Raw genomic sequence first — 19,464 nt, 5'->3', positions numbered from 1 at the left:
AAGCATGGCAGACTGTGCCGGACCGGCAGATAACTTCCGCTTATTTTTACCATATTAAACATTGGAAATCCAACCACTTGCATTTGTGACACTTGATTTTGGCTCCACCTAAGACACTCTTAAAACTTCAAACACTTTTCTCTTCTCCCGCAACACTCTTGTCTGTCGGCACTATGTGGCAGCGTTGCATGACAACCCATCTCATCACGGAAAGGCACCTAACAGCTTTCGTAAGAGAGTAGAATTACCTGAAGAACTGCTTTCCATGGAAGCAGGACCAAGCGATGTAGCATTTTTATAGTACCAGGAAAGGAGAAGCAGCACTTCGCCTTTGCCGCACAGGCACAAGGCGACATGTGGCAGACGCCGTAGTCGGCAGGATTCGAACCTGAGCGGGGAGTCCCCATAAGATTTCAAGTCCATCGCCTTAACTACTCGGCCACGACTACAGCGAGCTCACCGCCACCGCATTCCTCCTATAATCTAACACGGAGTGCGAGGTGGTTGCGGAAACTTTTTTAAAGTCGCTCTCCGTTAAAAACAAAATACCTTTCGCAAGATACATGCCGGCAGACAGACACGCCTCAGAGGGTTTAAGGCTGGCTTCACGTTCAAATGATAAAGTCTCCCCGTCCGGATGTCAAAATGCAACTTTGGCAGACAGAAAAAACATCAACAAACCACAAATGTGGACAAGGATTTTACAAGCTGCATCACACTGCACTTTCCAAAGCATTTACATTCCTGTTAGACGCAGGAATTGCCTTTGATTTGCGCGCTTACGAACGCCATGGAAAATGAAACAAAACTAAAGCCCTCAGCTCCTACACTTGATTATAATGCCGTTACGTGTCGAAGCAGGAATTTACGTCATCCTACCACTGCAACACGGGGAATAGAGGGAAATGAGCACACGCTACGTACGTCTCAATCACGCCCTAGAGTCATAAGGCGCATTGAAGGGTGCACCCCCATCATTAATCGTTGCGCCTCTGTGAAAGGAAAGCTCTTGAGCAGTCTTTGAAACAGCTCGGATGAAACACTTGATTGCTTCCATGTGCATCTGGAGCCCATTTCTTATTTTCACTTCACGCCGCCCAAAGCATTTCTAAAACATGAGATTCGCGTTTGGGAATGCGCCCTGCCCTACGAATAAAACAGGTCTACGGGTCTGAAACCTCCTCCACGGAAAACAGTTCTGTTGCGCTTTTGATTAAAGGGAGATTCGCTGTTCTTACTTTTTGATGACATAACACCCAAAGGGGCTTCTTTGGAGCTGGATTCCAACCAGCATCCTAAAGTTTCTTGGCGGTATCCTTTACAGTCCTCTGTTCGGTCGACAAGGGACAGAAGGGGGCAGCTTTCCTAACACACACAGTGCAATGTACTGTAGTGTTCCCGTTCATTGAATTCACAGTTCTGCATCAGACCTCTAACTCGTTTCCTTAGCTTGGATTTAAGCCATGAAGCAGGCTTCTAGTGTATAAACGTCTAGAGGAATCACAAACTAATTGAGAGGCCATCATCCCAGGGGGAACTGACAAAGTCTATCCCTAAACACCTAGCGCAGTCTCTCGAGAGACTGTCAAAAATCGCTTTCTCCGTTTGCGTTGCAAGTAAGTGAAAACACAGTCTCAAACCAGAGCCACTTGGGAGCAGCGGCACGTAAATACTGTTACTGTCACTGCTCGATACTGACATTAGCCTACTATACCATGTTCAGCCACCGCTAGGAAATGTACGGCTCTAGTACCGGAGCAAACAACAGGAGGGCCAAAGGCGCACAGGCACACGTGTCAGACATGGAGAGCGACAAGGATGGGATTCAACCCCATGTGTGTGGAGCACAACGGATTAGCAGTCCATCACCTTAACCACTCGGCCAACTCGTCAACGAAACTGGGCTGTCCTGACATGGGTTGGCGCACTCCAGTTGATCTTTTTCTTTTTTTTCCCTCATACTCGAGGGTCATTTTCCTGTTCCACATGCGATTTCAACATTTTCCTTGGGAGATGTCAAGCCAGCAAGCCACTGCTGTGGTTCAGTGGCCAGTGTGGAGTTCAGTGGCCCTATTGTACACAGAAAGCACATTGAGCTCCTTGGACATGAAAAGTTCCAGATAAAAGCCATTTGTCATCCTTTCTCTTGGTGTCGATGTTGCTATTGTATGTAAAGGTGGCAACTTGCTCAGCGAGCAGGCGGAGCACACACCGAATGCAGATGTGTCTGAGTGGTGTGTCCAAGTGGCTGCAAAAGGACAGCACTCCTGGGGTGCCGTGGCTTAGTTGGTTAAAGCGCCTGTCTAGTAAACAGAAAATCCTGGGTCCGAATCCCAGCGGTGCCTTTTTTTGTTCTGTGTTCTCGAACAGAACTGGTCATTATGGACAACCGCATACGTCTAGACTTAATTAAATGCAAGTATTCATTTCCTGTCTTGAACGACTTGTTTTTCTTAAAATGGATGCAACTTGCAAAACATGAAATACAAACCTCGCTAATCAGCGCTCACGGCTGGCAAAAAAAAAAGAAGTCAGCAATGTTTTTTTCTTTAACCTTAAGCCTGCTAATGGAGAAGAAACTAGTCGCCACATCACATACATCCGTTTTAACGATAAGAAGGTAACAACTATCCTCACTCCAGAGTAAATCTCACGTTGAGGGCATATTTTTTTCCACTTTACCATGAGTCGGGCTCAGCTGCAGAGAGGCGAGAGCAGAGCAATGAGGTCAGGGGGACAGGGGAGTCACACGCTGGCGGTTTGAACACGCGGAAGATCACTGAGGGATCCACAGTATGTGGACCCTCCATGCGCCATCATTCCACACTCCAGACTCTGAATCCTGCCATCCGAGTTAAGATCTCGGCGGAACCGGAGGCGCAGTTCTTTCTTAAAACGTAATCTGGTGAGCATTTCTAGAATCGTACTTGTATAGATGCAGCCTTTAATGTGTTGCTAGGTTAAAATTTATGACTTCTTGAACTTCAGTAGGCAACTGCCCTCTTGATTTCGGATTTAATTTCTTTATTACAGGGGCGCTTTTATGATGACAGAGTCATGTTCAGGTACTTTGCTTGATGGAGGAAGCTCATTTCGGACTCTGTGATCTGCTCACCTGGAAAGGTCTGCTGTACTACTACAAGAGAGAAGTAGAGTCTGGAGGAAGGGACAATTTTATGATGCTTTGGAAGGTAATGTTTTTTTTTTCTTTGAAATCGAAATGAATCAGAATATCAGTGCAAAAGACAAACTCTTGGTTTGGTTTAAAGAGATATGGTTTTAAAACAGACAAAATGTAGAAAACAGGTGTTTCTCACTTTTGGAAAAGAATGGACCGGGGGTAATATTTTACTAGTTGCAGTGCTAAGCTCACTGGGTTACAGTCCTGCAGTGTCACACCAGGGCCAGTGGTGCAATGGATAATGTGTCTGACTATGGATTAGGAGTTTGGAGGTTTGACTCCTGCCTGGCGCTGGTTGTTTTTAAACACAACAGCCTACTCCCTAAGTAGCCTGTGCTACTTACTGCATTGTAATCGTACCCAGTAAGAGATTTCCTTCATGTAAATGAACTGCACCTGACAGCTTTAGAAAAACACCTGGGCTCAGTACGGTGCTGAGAGCTCAAGATGTGTATAATGTAATAATTTAGGTAGAATAGATTCTAATAATATAATGATCCAGTGTGCTGCACTACTTCACTGTTTCACTGCTCTATGCCGTCTGGAAATAAATCCTCAGACTACTTACTGCCCTGGGCATGTACCAATAAATTACAGGAGCACATCTATATATCACTGCGTTGAAGCAGGAGACACAATCACTGCAAACACATCCTAAATACAGTGTTCCAGCACCTTTGACCTCATCCAGAACGTATCATTTCTTGAAAGGAATTGCTGTCCGAATGCACATCTGAATCCCAAACAGAATCTCTAGTAAAATACGATCATTTGTGAAACAGGTAAATGTCTTAGGGGCCCATTCCTCATTCTCAAGACACATGTATGCAGTACGTACACCATGCATTGAGCAATAGGGATTAAAGACACCACAGGTAAGGTTAGAAGACATTCTGACTATATTCTAAAATTTTGGACTCATATTCTTATGATGGCAGACATGATGCTGTGTTTAAAACCGGGGTTAATGGACATTATATGACTGTCAATTCTGTTTTGTTTTGGAGACTCTTGGCTGCCTATGTGGTACAGTGCAGCGTGAAGAAAACATTTTCCAAAACTGTGTCAGCTCAAAAGTTGTAAGAAAACCTTTCCAGCTGCTTTAACTCTCTTCATTTTTGTCATTTAATTGTCTGTCGGCACTATGTAGCAGCATTGCATGACAACCCATCTCACCACGGAAAGGAACCTAACAGCTTTTGTAAGAGAGGAGAAAAGGACCTGGCCCGTACAGGACTCGAACCCACAACCTTGGTGTTATTAGCTCTAACCAACTGAGCTAACCAGCCTCACGACAGCAATCCTCTCTGTGCTGCAAAAAATCGAACTCAGGGAATTTCTTTTGCCCTCCTTTGAATTGAAAGCCGTGTAATTCAGTGTACGGGCTTTCTCGTGCAGTTTTATAGTTCTTGTAACCCAAATCCTACACTGGCGTGAAGTGACCCCCCATTTCACAGCATTTTTCAGCTGATTTAAAATGTACCTAAAGGAGAAGCATTATTGAAGACCATCAATTACCAAGAGCTTTTGTCAAAGGTTTTGGTGGTCATTTTTAATGACCACAGAGCGCTGTGACCTCGGTTTTACATCTCATCCAAGAGACAGCGCCCTTTTACAACACAGCGTCTCCGTCACTATGCTGGGGGATTGGGACCCGCACAGACCTCAGGGTGAGCGCCCCCCCACCGGCACCATTAACACCGCTTCCAGCTGGAAACTTTGTTTTTCCCTGTAGCTCACCCTCATCCGGGTACTGACCTGGCTAACACCTGTTTTGCTTCAGTGGGTTTTCAGTTGCGAGTTGCAAGGGGATGCAAGTGATGGAGCCACTCGCTGCAAAAGCCACTGCTTTGGCTGGGAATCGAACCAGAGCTTCCCGCATGGGAAGCGAGAATTCTACCACTGAACCAACAATGCTCACTGCCCAGTCCTTCAAAAAAGACGTTTTTTTGGTGCTCTGTTAAAAAAGCGTCGACATTACCTCTTTCAAAAGGCTTCACTTTCCTAGTCACATTCCAAGGCTCATTGAACCCGGGCTGTTTCCTCCAGCGGTATAGTATTGCAGTTAGACAGCACGATGTCTGCAAGACTATGTCACGCTCTGACGAGAAAAGTTTTCAACTAGCAATAATCGTGCCTCGGCTAAACCTCACAGGCTACGATACTGCCACTGCACAAAGCTGACGGTTGCCAGGCAACTGCGGGGATCCTATGGAAATCGTTATCAATCGTCTCATGGCATGTCGTTGCTGTAACGCTTCATATTTGCGGCCGGACACTTCCCGCCTCCCAGAGGAAAGAGCGCCAATCAGACAGGCGGAGACCGAGGACTCGCAGAGCAGACGGCCACAGTCGCCGTAATAAGAGCGATTGTGAGCGGTTTTGTTTTCTCTCTTTGACCAGCCCAGCTGCGCCCCACCCGAAGGCAGGGAAGCACAAAAATTGTATGGAACTCATTCATGCTCCTTTACTTGGAAATCTTTAGTAAAAGGCAAAAGATTTGTACGAGATGAAGAGAAACCAGAGTGCGTGGCTGGACAGCTGCAGGAGCCCAGGCCGCCTTCAAGGCCTCTGCCCTGCCGGTCGTGGTTGGCAATGCACCTGGCCTTACAAACGAGCCAGTGGGGCCCGTTCAGCTCCGGGCTCATCGCCTGCGGCTCTTGGCTTACCTGGCAGGGGAGATACCTTGATCAGCCTGTAGTTGGAGTAGTTGGATTGTTTTCTTGTTTTGTTTTGCGCGCTTACGAACGCCATGGAAAACGAAACAAAACTAAAGCCCTCGGCTCCTCCACTTGATTATAATCCCGTTACGTGTCGAAGCAGGAATTTACGTCATCCTACCACTGCAACACGGGGAATAGAGGGAAATGAGAACAATCTACGAATTGTCTCTAAACAGTCCCTACAGTTGTAAGACGCCTGGAAGCGTGCACCCCCATCATTAATCTTTGCACATCTGTGCAAGGTAAACTCTGGAGCAGTCTCTGAAACGGCTCAAAGGAAACACGTGATTGATTCCATGTGCATCTGGGGTTCATTTCTTATTTACATTTAATTCAAGGGAAAGGCTTGGGTCAGTTTCAGACGGCCTCCAACAGCGAGATTCAAGCGTCCCACCTTCAGCCCAATCTGCGCCGCCAGAACGCCAATGGCTCCTCTGGTCTCCGGGGTGCGGTTGTGACTCCGTAACCTAAAGTGTTGGTGGCAGACAAATGGAGACTAACAGGTGATGTCCTAGGACATGACTACATTGTGACACTCGGTGGGGATGGTGACCATTGCTTGGAAAAGAGTGTGAGGCCCCTTTAGAAAAACATTTTGTTAACAGGCATTCTGCCTCAGCCTAAACACCTATAGCTTGCAAAGCACATGCTATTAGACAGGCACCTCTGCAAGACCTTAAGAGTCTCTTAAACTAGTGATAGAAAGGTGTTCCCAATAGGCGATGTTCGGCTTTCAAATCATCTCTCCGTGGAAGCGCCGAGATGCAGCTGTTTAAGGCTTAGAAGCAGCTGACTGTTTCACTACCTAGCTGATCACTGTCAGTCAGGGAGCTCAGAGGTGAAAAGCCTGTCTGAGAGACAATAGGTCGTCGATCAGTTCAATATGTTCCGTACCAGCTCGGCGCACCTGAGATCATCTTGGTAGCCGTGTAGCTCAGATGAGTGAGAGCGTGTGTGTGTGTACCACCGTGATTGGATGCCGGTCCTTCTCAGGTCACAGTAAACCTTCTGCTGCCTAACTTCCCTAATTTTGGGGATCCCTTTGAAAAAGCAAAGGAAAAAAAAACTGGCTCTCATCAGCGTGATTGACCCTCCCCAGTGTGCCCCAGTGGCCTAATGGCTAAGACACTGGCCTCCTAAAACAGCGATTGTGGGTTTGAGTCCCATCTGGGGTGCTCCTGTCCCATTTTGAGCGTACAAATGTCCTTGTGATTTGCAAAGCTGCAAACCCACCTTACTCAGTGAGCGTCTCTGCTTTTCTCTCACATACAGTTGGGAGAAAAACTTTTGTAAACAGCCCTTCGGAATGATGTGGATTTCTGCATGAATGGCTCCTAACATGTGATCTTATCTTTATCTAAGTCATAATAATTAATAAAGAGAGTCTGATTTCACAAACAACACACGCCCAACATTTGACATTGCTGTTTCTTTATTGACCAAATGGTTTAAACAATCAAGGTCATTGATGGAAAAAGTATGTGAACCCTTATATTAAGGAGCTAGTGGAACCTCCTTTATGACAAAAACCTCAATCCCCACTTTCTGTAGCGGCTGGTCAGACCTGAGCAGCGGTTAGGAAGTATTTTGGCCTATTCCTCTATGCAAAACTGTTTCAGTTCATGTATATTTTTGGGATGTCTTGCGCTGAACGGCCTGCTTCAGATCACGCCACAGCACTTCAATGGGATTGGGGTCAGGACTCTTACTTGGCCATCCCAAAATATGGAATTTCTTCTGTTTCAGCCACTCTGTTGTTGATGTACTCCTTTGTTTTTGTCATGCTGCATGACCCAGCGTCTTTCGAGTTTTAGATCACAGGCAGACACCCTGACATTCTGCTGTAGAATTTCCTGATACATCTTGGAATTCATCGGTCCCTCGATGATTGCAAGCCGTACAGCCTCCGCCATGCTTCCCAGGTGGGATGAGGTTTTGGAGTTGGTATGCAGTGTTTTGTTATCTCCAAACATAACGCTGTGCACATTTACCAACAAGTTCAACTTTTGTCACGTCTGTCCACAGAACATTGTTCCAGGAGTTGCTGTGGAACATCCATGTGGTCTTTAGCAAACTTGAGAGGGGCAGTGGTGGTTTTTTTTGGGGGGAGAGCAGTGGTTTCCTCCGTGGTGACCTCGCATGATCACCACTCAGATTTCTGTTCAGATTTCTTCTTATGGTGGACTCATGGACACAGACGTAAGACAAAGTCAACCACCTGTTCGCTAGATCCCATACCCACTCAGCTAGTCAAAGATTCCCTCGAAGGACTGGCAGGACCTATAATTAGTATGATGAATGCATCGCTTGCGTCAGGCGTTGTACCTGATCAATTTAAGGTAGCGGTTGTTAGACCGCTCCTTAAGAAGTCAAATTTGGATCCACAAGTTCTTAACAACTACAGGCCTGTCTCAAAGGTCCCATTTCAATCTAAAACTTTTGAGAGAATAGTTGTTGCCCAACGTCAATCGTATCTGGATTCAAATAATATACTTGAGAAATGTCAGTCTGGTTTCTGAAACAGCATTAACAAGAGCCTTAAATGATATTCTCTTAGCTACTGATGCGCGGAATGCAACAGTGCTAGGAATGCAAACGTTAGGTTGCGCTTCTTCATGCTGCATGGTCGGCATGAGTGGAGCTTTTTAAACGTCTGTACTTAGTGCGCCTCATAAGAAATCGTTTGTCCCCGTTCAAAAGAGATTGTGCGATGTCCTGCAGCGTTCGCAAAGCAAACCTTTGACAGTTTGAAAAGAGGAATTTATTCTGCTTCCTGTGCGTGCAGTAGTCACAAAGTTGAACGTCTTTACACGATCTGCTGCAGTTTTCAGTGGGCGGGCTTTGTCAGATGGCTTGGAAAAACGCACTGTGTTTCGGCTCGGGAAACATCATGAGCAGTGTCCTGCATGTTTTCTGTGTATAGCTGTCTTTTAACGCATACAGAATTCATTCGAAATCATTGATTTCTCCAATTAACAAAGGTCCCTTAAAGGATGAGTCAAAGTAACGTCTAATCGGATTAGTTTCCTTAGAGCTGGTTTAGAGTTTGCTCAAGAGTTTACCTTTCACAGATGCGCAAAGAAGAATGTTGGCGGTGCACGCTTCAAGCCGCCTTACAGCTGTAGGGAGTGATTCGAGACGATTCGTGGCGTGTGCTCGTTCCCATATACCGTACACCCCGGGGTGCAGTGCTAGGATGACGTATAATACCGCTTGGGCAAGTAACGGCGTTATACGCAAATGCGGGACGTGAGGGTTTTCGTTTGTTCGTTTTGTTTTGCTCTGCTTTGCTTTGTTTTGCTTTCCATCGCGTTGGTAAGAGCGTAAATAAAAAGGCGATTCCTGCGTCTACCACTAATGTAAGAGCTATTTCAAGTGCGACGTGGTGCGGCTTTTCAAATGCTTGTGGGCATTTCTCTGTTGTTGATTCTTTTTTTGTGTGTAACAAAGTGGCATTTTCATGTCCGGACGGGGAGACTTTATCATTCCGACATGAAGCCACCCTTAAGTCCTCTGAAGCGTGTCTGTCTGCAAGGCTTATATTTTGGAAATGTTTTTTTGAAACGGAGAACGACTTTGAAATAGGCTTCCGCCGGCGCCTCGCGATCCAGGTAAGATTGTAGCAAGAACGCAGCGGCAGTGGGGCTTGCTGTAGTCGTGGCCGAGTGGTTGAGGCGATGGATTTGAAATCTGTTGAGAGCTCCCCGCGCAGATTCGAATCCTGCCGACTGCGTTATCCGCCTCCAGTCGGTGTGTTTCGGCGCAAGCAAAGAAGCGCGCCTCTTTGCTGTTCCTGGTGGTTTTAAAACGCCCAATCGCTTGTACCCGCTGCCTTGGAAATAAGTTCTTCAGCGTCCGCGAATGGCATTTTGCAGCTGGAAGCATATGTCGACGCGTTTTGCACAGAGCACCAAAAAAGCGTCTTTTTTGAAGGCCCAAGCACTGAGCATTGGTGGTTCAGTGGTAGAATTCTCGCCTGCCACGCGGGAGGCTCGGGTTCGATTCCTGGCCAATGCAGTGGCTTTTGCAGCGAGCGGCTCCATCACTTGCATCCCCTTGCAACTCGCAACTCAAAAAACCCACTGAAGCTAAGCAGGTGTGAGCCAGGTCAGTACCCGGATGAGGGTGAGCTACAGGGGAAAACAAAGCTTCCAGCTGGAAGCGGTGTTAATGGTGCCGGCGGTGGGGCGCTCACCCTGAGGTCTGTGCGGGTCCCAATGCCCCAGTATAGTGACGGAGATGCTGTGTTGTAAAAGGGCGCTGTCTTTTGGTTGAGATGTAAAACCGAGGTCACAGCGCTCTGTGGTCATTCAAAATGACCACCAAAACCTTTGACAAAAGCTCTTGGTAATTGATGGTCTTCAATAATGCTTCTCCTTTAGGTACATTTTAAATCAGCTGAAAAATGCTGTGAAATGGGGGGGCACTTCAGGCCAGTGTAGGATTTGGGTTACAAGAACCATGAAACTGCACGAGAAAGCCCGTACACTGAATTACACGGCTTTCTATTCAAAGGAGGACAAAAGAAATTCCCTGAGTTCGATTTTTTGCAGCACAGAGAGGAGCACTGTTGTGAGGCCGGTTAGCTCAGTTGGTTCGAGCGTGGTGCTAATAACGCCAAGGTCACGGGTTCGAGCCCCGTACTGGCCAGGTCCTTTTCTCCTCTCTTACCAAAGCTGTTAGGTTCCTTTCCGTGGTGAGAGGGGTTGTCATGCAACGCTGCCACATAGTGTCGACAGACAAGAGTGTTGCGGGAGAAGAGAAAAGTGTTTGAAGATTTAAGAGTGTCTTAGGTGGAGCCAAAATCAAGTGTCACAAATACAAGTGGGAGGATTTCCAATGTTTAATATGGTAAAAATAAGCGGAAGTTATCTGCCGGTCCGGCACAGTCTGCCATGCTTTTGTCATATACTGTAAAGTGGTGTCGAACTGGGTGTCGAACTGGAGCCTCACCATTTGCATATGTGAGGCTCCAGTTATACATCGAGTGTCACATTAAATGACAAAAATGAAGAGAGTTAAAGCAGCTGGAGAGGTTTTCTTACAACTTTTGAGCTGACACAGATTTGGAAAATGTTTCCTTCACGCTGCACTGTACAACATAGGCAGCCAAGAGTCTCCAAAACAAAACAGAATTGACAGATAGGAGAAAATTCCCACTCATCCTGAAGTTCCCAAAATCCAGCACTGAGCGTAAACAAAGTGTCTAAGTAGCGTGGGAATGCTAACCCTAACCCTAGCTGGAGTTTGAGCAATCCAGCACTGAGCGTAAAAAGATGAGTCAAAGTAACGTCTAATCGGATTAGTTTCCTTAGAGCTGGTTCAGAGTCTGCTCAAGAGTTTACCTTTCACACATGCGCAAAGAAGAATGTTGGGGGTGCACGCTTCAAGGCACCTTACAGCTGTAGGGAGTGATTCGAGACGATTCGTGGCGTGTGCTCGTTCCCATATACCGTACGCCCCGGGGTGCAGTGCTAGGATGATGTACAATACCGCTTGGGCACGTAACGGCGTTATACGCAAGGTTTTCGTTTGTTCGTTTTGTTTTGCTCTGCTTTGCTTTGTTTTGCTTTCCATCGCGTTGGTAAGAGCGTAAATAAAAAGGCGATTCCTGCGTCTACCACTAATGTAAGAGCTATTTCAAGTGCGACGTGGTGCGGCTTTTCAAATGCTTGTGGGCATTTCTCTGTTGTTGATTCTTTTTTTGTGTGTAACAAAGTGGCATTTTCATGTCCGGACGGGGAGACTTTATCATTCCGACATGAAGCCACCCTTAAGTCCTCAGAGGCGTGTCTGTCTGCAAGGCTTGTATTTTGGAAATGTTTTTTTGAAACGGAGAACGACTTTGAAATAGGCTTCCGCCGGCGCCTCGCGATCCAGGTAAGATTGTAGCAAGAACGCAGCGGCAGTGGGGCTTGCTGTAGTCGTGGCCGAGTGGTTAAGGCGATGGACTAGAAATCCATTGGGGTCTCCCCGCGCATGTTCGAATCCTGCCGACTACGTTATCCGCCTCCAGGCGGTGTGTTTCGGCGCAAGCAAAGAAGCGCGCCTCTTTGCTGTTCCTGGTGGTTTTAAAACGCCCAATCGCTTGTACCCGCTGCCTTGGAAATAAGTTCTTCAGCGTCCGCGAATGGCATTTTGCAGCTGGAAGCAGATGTCGACGCGTTTTGCACAGAGCACCAAAAAAGCGTCTTTTTTGAAGGCCCAGGCACTGAGCATTGGTGGTTCAGTGGTAGAATTCTCGCCTGCCATGCGGGAGGCTCGGGTTCGATTCCCGGCCAATGCAGTGGCTTTTGCAGCGAGCGGCTCCATCACTTGCATCCCCTTGCAACTCGCAACTCAAAAAACCCACTGAAGCTAAGCAGGTGTGAGCCAGGTCAGTACCCGGATGAGGGTGAGCTACAGGGGAAAACAAAGCTTCCAGCTGGAAGCGGTGTTAATGGTGCCGGCGGTGGGGCGCTCACCCTGAGGTCTGTGCGGGTCCCAATGCCCCAGTATAGTGACGGAGATGCTGTGTTGTAAAAGGGCGCTGTCTTTTGGATGAGATGTAAAACCGAGGTCACAGCGCTCTGTGGTCATTCAAAATGACCACCAAAACCTTTGACAAAAGCTCTTGGTAATTGATGGTCTTCAATAATGCTTCTCCTTTAGGTACTTTTTAAATCAGCTGAAAAATGCTGTGAAATGGGGGGGCACTTCAGGCCAGTGTAGGATTTGGGTTACAAGAACCATGAAACTGCACGAGAAAGCCCGTACACTGAATTACACGGCTTTCTATTCAAAGGAGGACAAAAGAAATTCCCTGAGTTCGGTTTTTTGCAGCACAGAGAGGAGCACTGTTGTGAGGCCGGTTAGCTCAGTTGGTTCGAGCGTGGTGCTAATAACGCCAAGGTCACGGGTTCGAGCCCCGTACTGGCCAGGTCCTTTTCTCCTCTCTTACCAAAGCTGTTAGGTTCCTTTCCGTGGTGAGAGGGGTTGTCATGCAACGCTGCCACATAGTGCCGACAGACAAGAGTGGTGCGGGAGAAGAGAAAAGTGTTTGAAGATTTAAGAGTGTCTTAGGTGGAGCCAAAATCAAGTGTCACAAATACAAGTGGGAGGATTTCCAATGTTTAATATGGTAAAAATAAGCGGAAGTTATCTGCCGGTCCAGCACAGTCTGCCATGCTTTTGTCATATACTGTAAAGTGGTGTCGAACTGGGTGTCAAACTGGAGCCTCACCATTTGCATATGTGAGGCTCCAGTTATACATCGAGTGTTGTTAAATAAAGCACCGACTTTATTTAACAACCACACCAAAACCTAACACAGGATCTACACACACACATGAGGAGACTGACGAAAACGTACGCACATTTAGGGTGGTAATTACCTAACAACACACTCTACTTTTACAGGACTACACAGGGCACTAGAATTACTAGGACATTATTTACACAGGTAGGGTCAGCCGCTGGTCATCGTGCTGACCCTCAGACTCTTCCCGGCTACCACTCCCAGCATGCCCAGCGGTACTACGAGCGCCTAGGGGCGCTTCCTCCTCACCACCAGGCGAGGGCGTTACAATATTTACTATATTTATTATACACGTGTAAATTAATTACTGCGAAAATAATTTACTTCGTACACTGTGCAGAGTGCCGTATACTCCTAGTGTTAGATGTGTTTTCGACGTTATATATGCATTTATTAATGTCGTCGATTTTACGGTTGCAATTCGATGTTGATTATACGTCGAGGCGACGTATATATACGTATAGCCGTATTTTCGCCGTGAATATACGTATATTCGACGAATCAATGCCCACAGCTTGGCATACAAGGGTTTTGCGGAGGGGTCTTGCCACCTGCCTGAAAAAAAAACAGTAAAATTTTTGAGTGCCTATAGAGTTTCTATTTTTATTTTCTTGAGAAAAGTTGATACCATTTCCTGGAAACCCCGTCCCCCATCAGTGCGCGGTGCCCGGGGAAAAATCTGTAGGGGGGCTTCTGAAATTCTGAGGGGGGGTGATATTTCGGTTGAAACGGAGCTGTACGGTGCAGCTACCCAAATGAAATCTCGCAGCTATGCCATTGATTAGTGCTTCATGATAGAAGATATCGACTAGCAATCTGGTATTTGCGATGAAGTTCAGTTTCACATTTTTCGTGAGAGTGGAGAGTACTCGTGGAGAGTATTGCCTGGAGCGAAAAGTACCATAAGCGTTCATTTTTGCAGCTACATGGACGTTCTGAATCGTTAAGAAAAAATGTTGTAAAACCAACAGAAAGCACAGACTGCTATAACTAGTCCTAGTTATATAACGATTTTAAGTATAATGATAAACTACTGCAAGGAATCGGTCCACCTGAGCAAACAGGATCGTAATGTTGACACTCAATAACGACACTGATATGTGCAGTTCCTGGACGGATAGCCCTCCTGCCCATCAAACAGACTGAGTGACTGTTCGTGTCATTTAGTGTTGTCTGACCATTGACAAAGTACAACTATTTTTTTAGGGCGCAAATTAAGTTATTTAATAACGTGGATTAAATAACTGGATGGCGTGGATTTTTGTCTTAAAGGAAACAGAAGTAGGAGATATATATATGTATGTATGTTTTTGGTGTTTTCCTTGTTTGAAATACATATACACACGCACGACACTAACATAAACACACCTCATAATAAAAGAGCAAAGCATTAAGTAGCAGGATTTAAAGGACGTTGAGACCCGAGAATCGCCCTGATTGAGCTCAGTGTGTAAGTCCACCCTGGAGCAAAAGCAGCGATGCTGGCATTCTGGGCATGGTGAATTACTGATCAAGAAAGGGGGTTTTCGAGGTCTCGTTCCTTACCTGTGAACAGTGTGGTGTAAGTCCTCTCTAAAGTCTCTGAGAGGCATTTAGATCTGGAGGTAACAGACGCCCTTGGCTGAATGAGTGCAGGAATGCACAGGTTTTTCAAGTGAAAGCATCCCCTTACTGTATGAGCTGTTACCTCACACACGACAAAAGTAAAAGAGACCGAACATGTGTACTAACTGATGGTTTGAGAAAGTGGTGGAAGGGTCCGTTTATATATCGGAAAAGTGTAAGTTGAAGGAAAAGAAGGAGAAAAATATGGGAAAAGCTGAGTTTGTCAGAGGGAGTCTGGGGCGAAGACGCCTGTAAAATAAGCATATGCGTATTGATTGGCAAAAGCACAAGCATGTAGCTCCCACCCTGGTGCACGGCCGGCACCAGTGGTGGCAGATACATGAGAAAAAAAAGAAATTGGGATGTGACTTCTTAAGTGTGTTTACGGGGAAAACAAAAACCCGGAAGAAAAGATACTTTACTCGCTACGAAAGAGTATAAACAAAAGCGAAAAGAGGCAGTGCAGGAGAATCAGAAACTAAAAGAAGAATTAGTTCCTGGTCGCACTGCACTAGTTAATGTGTTATATCCTGCTCTCCCATAGGGGAACAGACAGGCAGGAAATGAAAATAATTGGGATCAATTCCCACAGTGACCATATGGAGACGGGGGGTCTGGGTGGGATGACACCTGGTACGAGTGTGATAGAGACAGAACAGGAACTCCCTTCTTAAACAGAGGGTGCCTGCAGACCTGTACTCTCACCCTAAGTGGGAGAGGGCCTGATGTAGCGGGGGCTGGCGCTGTTGATGACAGCGTCACTCTAAGTGTCTCGCACCCCATCGAGGGGGTCCGTACTCGCACCTACCTTCCCTGATTCCCCCATACGATCAAATCCAAAACCGGAAGATATTGACTGGTGGGCTAAAGTACCGCACCCAAAATTAGGAATGCAGCGAACCTGGAGTGCACTTCAGGAATTAAAAGGATTCATGTAGAAGTAAAACAAGAATACAGCACATTGTAGTACGAAGAGAAAAATATATTCTCGATGTGTATGTGTGTTTTATGAATTTGTGTGCCGGCATGTATGTGTGTAACTGTGAGTTTTTGTATACTAAATGACGGTGTGAGTGTGTTTAGCCAGCGGGACTGGCTAGAGACGTAACTAAAGAGACTTGATGAAAATCAACTTAAGGAGATTGGAAAATATAAGAGCGTCTGAAACGTATAAGTACAGTACAGGTGGACGTAAAAGTAGTTAGATAAACAGTGTTTGTATTTTTATACAATTAGTTGCAATAGTGAAAACAATTTGGGTTTATTCGAATGTCTCAGACATGCTGAAACGCTGTAGGTTTAGAATCGAGACTGGGGAGAATAACGTCTTGTGAGAAGATCTGTTTACCTAACGATTAGATCCTGTAAATCCCTTGTAGCCTACCTAAGTCTGTCCCAGTCCAGTGGATTAAAATGTACTGTTAATGGAGTGTTGGTTTCTCTGTTAGGGGATACTGGAGCACTACTGTCATGCTTGTTTCACTCCTCTGTTCAACAGTGTGCTATAGAGTAATGTATATGGGGAGATGGCAGGAGGCCACAGGAGTATTGGGGCACCAAGTTTTACTTGCTGAGTACCAGATTTTAATGGGTGGTTTTATCCCAGATCTATTGGGTTGGAATATTATGCATTACAAAGAATGACTATCCAGAACAGGGTATCACGTGGCTTCAACTGACTGTGATCACTCAGTATGTTGATGGTATTCTGAGTGCTTCCCCTGACGAGGAAACCCACAAGTCTGAGTTGCTTCAGCTTTAGAGTGTCTAATATTAAGCAGTTATGATAAGGCCCTTTTGTGTCGAGCATTGTGTGATTTTAACAGGGCCAGGGTGCAATATTTTTACGGGGTGAGCACAACTTTTAACAGATCTGCTTAAGGGGGGAGTGCAGTACAAGGACAAGATTGCCTTGGTACCAGCAGCAAAAGCCGCCTGTAATAATTTGAAACAAGCTCTCTTACAGGTGCTGAGACTGGGGTTTCCTCAGATGGATCAACCATTCTTTGTATGTAAGTGTGGACAAAGGGTTCTGGGCAGCTGTGCTGACGCAGGAGCATGGAGGTAGGCACTATTATACCATTCAATACTGTAGCCAAAGGGTGGGGGACGGTGAAAATTGAAGAAAATGTAATACTGTTTACTGATGGGTCCTCTCTGATGCATGAGGGAGAACAGAGAACAGGCTGAGCCGTTACAACAGAATTCGAGGTGCTAACAATCGGAAAATGCCCCTCCACTGCCTCAGCACAGCAAGCCAGTTAAGAGCACTGATGGAAGATTGTAAAAAGAAAGATGTTAAAAGGTTACTGTATATGTATATAATGTATGTATTTGTTGCATGTAGGCCACAATTCTGGATGGCTATGGAGAAATAAGATTCTCTCACAACGGCAGGGAGTCCAGTTAAGAATACTGGGCTTGTCTCTGAACTGATTTGTAGTTTTACAGCTGCCGACAGAAGCAGCTTGAGTAAGGTGTCAATAACACAATAAATAAAGAATTCCAGTAACTCAAGGTAACAACCATGCAGATGCAGATGCCAGACGAGCGGCACTGGGAGGGCGGGAGTCTGAGACCCCTGTGAAACCTCTACTGGGGAAAAGGGAGAATTCAGGTTGAGGCCTTTAATAGATGTTTAATAGTGGTTAGAACAAATGTGTAAAGAATGTGGGGTTGTATGATGATGTGATGTGGGCTGGCACATACCCAAGTGTATGATAAAGATGATCCCGTGGTACGGACTGCCCTGCCCCTTGGATACTGATCTAGGGGCAGACTACACTGGGAAGGTGTGCCAGGCTGTAATTGCCTCACTAGGGGTAAGTTGGAAGTCACATTGCCCCCATCACCCACAGTCTGAAAGACCAACTAAGGAAATATCAACTGAAGGGACACCGTGGGTAGATGCTCTACCTGCAGTCCTGTGCGGTTTGCGGGCTGGAGCAAATGGAACTGTGAGACTGAGCCCATTTGAGATCATCACGGGCAGCCAAAGAAACTCCCTGGAGGCCAAGTTTGGCTAACGCACTGATGAATTAACTAACTCTCTATTAAAGTATTGTAGGTTTGTTAACTGAAGCGGTGCACAGGGCTTGTGAACAGGTGCCGGACGCTTGGGGACCTCCAGCAGAGGGGAGACACGACCGGATACCTGGCGAGTGGGTGTAGGTGAAGAAGAGATACCCTGCCAGACGTTGCAATCCTGCTGGGAGGGACCATATCAAGTGCCACTAACTACTGATTGTGCCATCTGAGTGACAGGATGAGATCGCTGGATCCGCGCATCGCACTTTCACCGACCCACGGCACCAGAGACTGAGTGAACAGAAAGAAGGATGTTGTTACCGTTTCTGTGTCTGATGCTTCCTAAGACCAACAGTGTGTTTGTTAGGCCTGAGGAGCATTACTGGGGATATGGTATCAATACATTCCAGATGTTGGCATATCTATTCAGCCAAAAAATTATAATCGGAGTTGGGTCAATATTGCTGTTCCAAGATCCTGACGATAGATCTCCACATGGCTGAGGTCTGCGTTTGGGTCCTGGGGTAGGACTTTATGTATTTGTAGGATTAGGATTGTTTTATGTGTAAAATTGTAACTATCACTTGTACAAAAACATCAATAACACCTTGTTGTAACCGTGGAACGCACAATGTCATGGTAATGCATGCCTGTACATCTAAAAAGGAAAGATCTGCCCTGACATTGTATTTGTAAAAATAGACAGTCCTGATGTATGCCATATTTTATAAGGGGGGAATGAAGTAAGAGACAAGATGTTAAAAGGGTTAATAACTTAAGTCAGTTCTGCCTGAATATTAGACTTCTAAGCAACAGGGGTTTATGGCAGGAAAGGGGGTTAACTGATAAGGATTCCAGATGCGAGCAAGGAACCCCCTGGGGGTATAATCTTAAACTGACCATTTAGCAAGGGCCTCTTAACTGGCCAAATACCATGACCCCCCCCCCCCCTTACAATAACATCGAATGACGTCTGAAGCAGCAAGCAAGGACTATATAACCTAAAAGTTTGTACCGGCACATCGAACAATACTTCGGTTTTGTTGTTTCTTGCGGGAAACAAGACTTTGGCTTTATTGTTCCTTGCATGCAATAAACTCATCTGTTTTACTTCATCTCGGGATCAAGAACCTTATTCCTTCTGTTACAACAGGGCTTTCTCACGCAGTTTCATGGTTCTTGTAAAAGCTCTTTACACGCTTGTAAAAGCTTTTACACGCGTTAACCACGGCCGGTGAGTTCAAGGTTGGTCAAAGCTGAAAGCTCAAAGCTGAAATAAATGTATAAAATTTGGCTTGCATCATAGCAGTTGAGCAATAAAGTCTGTCCTAATTAAAGAGTACCCAAAGTTTGAAAGTACAACATAGAATAAGAATAAGAGAAATGGCAAAACGATTTTGTGTCATCTTCCCCATTCACACTATTTTATGTGCCATTTTTTTGCTTATTCACATACTATTTTAATCAAAATAATATTAAGAAAGATCTGTATGTATTCAGATAGTATTATTATTGTTCATACTTACTCGTCAAAAGAGGATTGCTGAGATATTTGCGGATATACTTCTACGTTTGAAAAACGTGTCCAAAATGGTGACCAACGAATACTAGCAATGCATTGTGGTATATAA

At 45.8% G+C, this 19,464-nt stretch overlaps 6 non-coding genes and 1 pseudogene across 6 annotated transcripts; 5 read left to right on the top strand and 2 right to left on the bottom strand.

Moving 5' to 3' along the window:
• Positions 1 to 5,283: 5,283 nt before the first annotated feature.
• On the bottom strand, positions 5,284 to 5,363 carry LOC148631943 (U4 spliceosomal RNA; annotated as a pseudogene).
• A 230-nt stretch (positions 5,364 to 5,593) lies between these two features.
• Positions 5,594 to 5,710, bottom strand: LOC148631942 (U5 spliceosomal RNA). The gene has a single exon (XR_015934525.1). It is a non-coding gene; the product is annotated as a U5 spliceosomal RNA (small nuclear RNA).
• Positions 5,711 to 9,850: 4,140 nt separating this feature from the next.
• On the top strand, positions 9,851 to 9,921 carry trnag-gcc (transfer RNA glycine (anticodon GCC)). Its single transcript has one exon. It is a non-coding gene; the product is annotated as a tRNA-Gly (tRNA).
• A 559-nt stretch (positions 9,922 to 10,480) lies between these two features.
• Positions 10,481 to 10,554, top strand: trnai-aau (transfer RNA isoleucine (anticodon AAU)). Its single transcript has one exon. It is a non-coding gene; the product is annotated as a tRNA-Ile (tRNA).
• Positions 10,555 to 11,824: 1,270 nt separating this feature from the next.
• trnas-aga (transfer RNA serine (anticodon AGA)) lies at positions 11,825 to 11,906 on the top strand. Its single transcript has one exon. It is a non-coding gene; the product is annotated as a tRNA-Ser (tRNA).
• Positions 11,907 to 12,119: 213 nt separating this feature from the next.
• Positions 12,120 to 12,190, top strand: trnag-gcc (transfer RNA glycine (anticodon GCC)). Its single transcript has one exon. It is a non-coding gene; the product is annotated as a tRNA-Gly (tRNA).
• Positions 12,191 to 12,749: 559 nt separating this feature from the next.
• Positions 12,750 to 12,823, top strand: trnai-aau (transfer RNA isoleucine (anticodon AAU)). Its single transcript has one exon. It is a non-coding gene; the product is annotated as a tRNA-Ile (tRNA).
• The last annotated feature ends 6,641 nt before the right edge of the window (positions 12,824 to 19,464 follow it).

This window comes from Lepisosteus platostomus, unplaced genomic scaffold (genome assembly GCF_059453375.1).
Source record: "Lepisosteus platostomus isolate fLepPlt1 unplaced genomic scaffold, fLepPlt1.hap1 Scaffold_72_H1, whole genome shotgun sequence".
NCBI classification, from domain to species: Eukaryota; Metazoa; Chordata; class Actinopteri; order Semionotiformes; family Lepisosteidae; genus Lepisosteus; species Lepisosteus platostomus.
This window is presented reverse-complemented; position numbering and strand designations above follow the sequence as displayed.